The following is a 6,000-nucleotide window of genomic DNA, read 5'->3' as shown; positions in this document are numbered from 1 at the left end:
GCATCCAAGATCCTCCTTCAAAGGGGTGGAAGAGAGAGTGTTTGCCTCGTTTTTGCCAAAGATACTAATCCTAGGGACGTGCAAGCCCTTATATACTAATTTAGAGTTACAAAAGATTACAAAAGCCCAAGCCCAAAAAGTGCCGCTCAGCGGTAACTACCGCTCAGCGGTGGTTGCGCGTCCTTTTCTTCCCCTCAGCGGCCATTTTGCCCCTCAGCGTGACTCCCGCAACCTCCTGAGTGCCGCTCAGCGGTAAACTACCGCTGAGCGGTGCCTTCGTCTTCTCTTTTTGCACTCTTTCTTGTCTTTTCTAATGTCATCTCTCTCCTTCTTCACTTCTTCCACCAAATTCACCTTAAAACCTGCTCAAAAACACTTAAATCAAGCATAAACCTGTCCAGCTCTCATATTTATGAAAATATAGATAAAAGCATGATTTCAAGCTAGTTTCTAAGTCTAAAGGTTGCTTTTAATATCAATTTTAAGCATGAAAATAACAGTTTTTCAACTGTTATCAGGAGTGGTGCCCTCCAGTGGCAAACCCAAGATATGCTCGAACTCCTCTATGGTTGGCGCCAACTGAAAGTCTTGAAAGGTGAAACATCGAAGCGGAGAATCGTAATATTGTGCCAAGGCTGTGATAGCGGGTGTTTGTACTTCAACCTCCATCAAGTTCAACAAATTTCCAAATCTTCTTTGAAAGGTTTCTCTCTTTATAGTCTTAAGCCTTTTGCCCAAGTTTATCAGCCCGGTCAAGTTTCCAACATGGGTCCTTAGACTATACTTCTTTCTTAAAAAATCGGAAGAGTCGGTGTGCTGTGTAGCATCGGATCTTGTGTTAACATCCATCTTGTATGAAGTCAAGTAGGTACCTGTGATTTCCTTTAAAATTAACATGTTACTAAATGATGTATGAATATGATGCATGATAATAAATCAACATGACGAAACAAAGCACATGCATGATATGAAATGTAATATCACAAAAAAAAATGAACAGCGTGAAGGTTACAGAAGTACATATTCCTCCCATCGTGCCCTACCAAAGGTTCACTGCTTGGAGTTCAAGGTCAAGTATATGCAATCTCACAAGGATGATTCCCTGAACCTAAAGGTCAAAGGTCACTAGAGCTATGGCCCCCTTCATAGCATCTCCACAACAGTCGAGTAATCAACTAGGTGTGGAAACACATATGAAGAGAACAGACTCTAGCTGGAGTTCTCACGATAGCCAAACAGGAAGTACATCCCAGAGTGACACCGCTACACAACCCCTCTAATTCTAAGCTACGCTCAGACCCGGGTATAGGGCCCCACTCATGATATGTTAGAAGTGTGTGTGTGAAGGGAGGAAATTATGCACACCCAAACCCTCACCTGCAAAACAACCAGAAAAATTCCCAGGCAGATATGAACATATTGTCTACCCTAGGGTTGAATATTCAACAGTTATTGCAGTTATTCTAAATATCAAACATAGATAGAGAAAAGAGAAAGAAAAACACATAAGCAAAACCACATAGAATTCGCGCATCTAATTAAATGGCTCGACTCTCTAGCACTCCCCAGCGGAGTCGCCATCTGTCGCAACCGGAATCGCGACGGGACGACGATCCAAAAAAGAAACGGGTTTGGAAAAGAGATTTGGAGTCGCCACCATAGTTTATTCTGGAAAACTACGGAAAAACCATAAAATAATAAGACACGGTCCACGAAAACCAGATTTTGGGTTCGAGAGTCGGTTACGTGTAGGGAAGGTATTAGCACCCTACAACGCCTGCCTGAAGGCAGTACCTTTAACTAAATGCACGAATATGATGTGGTTTTCAAAATGTTTAACTAGTCCCTAAAATAAAATTCTAAATAAACAAAATATTTTTTAGTTTTTTGGGGCCCGACAAGGATTGACCTTGCTCCTACGTATTCTCATTCAAAATGAGAAATCAGGGTTACGTAGTTCTTTCTAAAAGATTGTTTGTTGTTTGAAACCAGTTGTTTTTAATTTTTGCGGATTTTATGTTTTTTTTTAATATTTTCGAGAAAAAGAAAGGTAATGAATACTAGGCCGACGCGAACGGTCGCACGAGTACTCATACCTTTAAAATGATATTTAAATATTTTTAATTATTTTTTTAAAAGATAGATAACGATATTAAACACTAGGACGATGCGAACGATCACACGAGTACTCATACCGTTATCTACTTATTTAGGAAGACTTGAGAGTATTGAGTGCTAGGCTGATGCGGACGATCGCACGAGCACTCATACCCTCGTTTAATATTATATAAATAAGAGAGAAAGGTATTGAACACTAGGACGATGCGAGCGATCACACGAGTGTTCAACCTTTAAAACATAATTTTGGAAATTTTATTTAAGAAAAGAAGAAAAGGTTTTTATCACAAGGACGACGCGAGCGGTCACACGTGTGCTTAAACCTTTAAAACATATTTTTGAAATTTTATTTAAGAAAAGAAGAAAAGGTTTTTAGCACAAGGACGACGCGAGCGGTCACACGTGTACTTAAACCTTTAAAACATATTTTTGAAATTTTACTTAAGACAAGAAGAAAAGGTTTTTAGCACAAGGACGACGCGAGCGGTCACACGTGCGCTTAAACCCTTAAAAATATTTTTGTAATATTATTTAAAGAAGAAGAAAAAGTTTTTAGCACAAGGACGACGCGAGCGGTCACACGTGCGCTTAAACCTTTAAATATTTTTTGTACATTATTTAAACTATAAATATTGTATTATTAAAAATAAATAAATAGAATAAAATAAGACAATAAAATAAAATAAACAAAACAAAACAAAAAGAAAAAAGAAATGGGAGAGGTTGAACGAACGCTGGGAAGAGATTCAGAATAACGAGCGCTCGTTAGGTAAAGAACGAACGTTCGTTGGGGCAGAGGACGAACGTCCATTGGGGAACATAACGGACGGACGTTTAGAAATGTGAGCTGAATGACGAGCGTTCGTCCAGAGATATGACGAACGGACGTTGAGAACGAAGGCTCAATAACGAACGCTCGTTGAAGGCATGGCGAACGGACGTTGAGAAATTGAGGCTGAGTAACGAGCGTTCATTGGTTCGGAAACGAACGCTCGTTCGTTTGGATAACGAGCGCTCTTCAGGGAGAAGATTTGAACGAACGGTCAAGAAGGCTTAAGGTAACAAGCGTTCGCTCGTTTGGTGAGAATGTTGAACGAATGGTCAAAAAGGCTTAAGGATAACGAGCGTTCGCTCGTTTGGATAACGAGCGCTCGTTCGTTTGGAATGTTGAACGAACGGTCAAAAAGGCTGAATGTTCCCGGACGTACGCCCATTTCTGGGCTTGGTCCAGACGAATGCTCTCTAACCTAGAATTTTCTAGGGGTTCAGGAGGTTCATCCTTATTCCCCATTCCCCAGCTCACGCCTCCTAGAGACACAAGGTCTCCTGCTCTGCACCATGAACTCACTGCCACCTCTGCCAGAGCCGGTCACCGTCGCTTCAATCAGATCACGCCTTGGACTCACCGGCGACCACTCGCGCTACCAGAACCACCGCCAGCCACGACGCCACCGTTTCCAATCTTCTTTCTTCGAAAATCAGCGATTCTCGGGGAGGGTTTTCTTCAGCCTTCATCTCCGATCCATTCGCCATCATCACCCATCAACATCAACTTCACCATTGCTAAAACCTCTGCGACAACACAACCACTATCACGATAATGTCCTTATGCCTACCCTCGTCTACCTCCTCAGTCACCTCCACGGCCACCGGATTCCTTCTCAACAGTTCCAGGCCTCCGGGATTCAACGCCATCGCGCCACTAACCTCACCGGTGCCACCAACACTACTCTTCTTCTTCCCCATTCGAGGATTTTCTCGAATGCCGAAAGCCCTCCGCAACACCATTTTTCCTTCTCGGCCTCCCCTAATTTTTTATTATTTTCTGATTGGTTTAATGTTGATTGATTTCCGTCTATTCGGTATTGGAAACGATGAGTTCAGTGTGCATATGAGCATGAGTGGGATAGATCATCCTGATAATGGTGCATGGGCTGACGGGATAGGGGTGAATGGAGCTTATGCAGTAAGCATACATGATGAGTCTGGATGCACAGGTGAAACAGAGACTTACCTGTAGTTATGGCTGCTGCTATCGCTCTGTATCCGGTGACCTTCTCTAGCCTTTTGTTTTCTCTGCCTGTGCCAATCTGGATGATGATTCCCCAATGATGGATCTTCCTCGTGTGCCCCTTTTCCACGTTTTTCTCCCTCTCCTCCAACAAAATCCTCCCCCAAAATCTTGGAAAAATATTCCCCTGTAACAACCTGGTCTCCCCTGCTGAGACACGTCTCCTATACCATTTTTCACGTTTTCTCCCTTTTTTCTATTTTTTTACTTTTTTCCAATTTTATTTTATTTATTTATTTATTTTTTTACTTTATTTTTAATTTTCATTTTATTTTTCAATTTTTTAATTATTTTGATTAATTAACATTATTAAAACAAATTGAAAATAAGAAATAAAATAGAAAAAATTAAAAGCAAAAAATCTAAATACATAAAAAATAGAATAAAATAAAAGCCAATAAAAACACATTTTTTCAACCCGGACAAAATTGGGTGTTGACACTAGTGAAAAAGAAAGACGGAAGCTCAAGGTTATGTGTGGATTACCGATAGCTTAATAAAGTCACTATTAGGAACAGGTACCCGTTGCCAAGAAAGCGGGTTCAAATGTCAGCTCTGATGATCAAAGAGTTAGAGTTGATAAAGAAGTTGAGGGACATGAATCTCGGTGTTCAATTGGGTCAGAATCACATGTGGTGTAGTCATCTGACAATTACGAGTAGTTTCTTGGATCAAGTGAAGTCAGAACAAGAAACTGATATGGAGTTACAACTAATTGTGGGGTTGTTAGGAACTGATCAAGCCAAAGGCTTTGCTTTGTGTCGGAATGGTATTCTTCGGTTTCAAGGAAGAGTGTGTGTGTCGGCAACAACAGATTTGCGGAGGTTGATATTGGAGGAAGGGCATAAGAGTAGCCTCAGTATACATCCGGGAATGACTAAGATGTATAAAGACCTAAAATAATCCTTTTGGTGGAGCGGAATGAAAAAGGATGTTGCAGAGTTCGTAGCTTCCTGTTTGGTATGTCAGAAGGCGAAGATTGAACATCAAAGACCAGGTGGAATGTTACAACAGCTGGATATTCCTCAATGGAAGTGGGATAGCATCACGATGGACTTTGTAACTCACTTACCGAGATCATCGAGGGGTCACGACTCCATATGGGTCATAGTGGATCGGCTGACGAAGAACGCCCACTTTTTATCCATCAATCAGAAGATGTCAATGGAGAAGTTAACAGAGTTGTACATAAGAGAAATTGTAAGATTGCATGGTATACCAGATAACATTGTATCGGATCGGGATCCAAGGTTTACCTCAAGGTTCTGGCAACAGTTGCAGGATGCTTTGGGTTCGCGGTTGAGGATGAGTTCAGCATATCACCCTCAAAAAGATGGACAGACTATAAGAACTATTCAGTCATTAGAGGACTTGTTGAGGGCTTGTGTTTTGGACCATCTTGGAGGTTGGAGTGAGATCTTACCGTTAGTGGAGTTCACATATAACAACAGCTATCATTCTAGCATTGGGATGGCGCCTTTCAAAGCTTTGTATGGGCGAAGATGTCGAACTTCTCTTTGTTGGTTTCAAGATGGGGAAGCAATATCAGTAGGTCCTGAGTTGTTGCAACAAACCACTGAAAAGGTGAAGTTGATTCAAGAAAGAATGAGAGCAACACAGAGTAGGCAAAAGTCATACGCTGATCGGAGAAGAAGGCCGCTTGAGTTCAATGAAGGTGATCATGTGTTCCTGCGCGTGACACCGATGGCAGGTGTGGGTAGGGCTATCAAGGCAAGGAAGTTGTCTCCTAAGTTTCTTGGTCCTTATGAGATTCATAGGCGGATTGGACCAGTAGCGTATGAGATAGCGTT

This window comes from Vigna angularis, chromosome 6, assembly GCF_016808095.1.
Source record: "Vigna angularis cultivar LongXiaoDou No.4 chromosome 6, ASM1680809v1, whole genome shotgun sequence".
NCBI lineage: Eukaryota > Viridiplantae > Streptophyta > Magnoliopsida > Fabales > Fabaceae > Vigna > Vigna angularis.
This window is presented reverse-complemented; position numbering follows the sequence as displayed.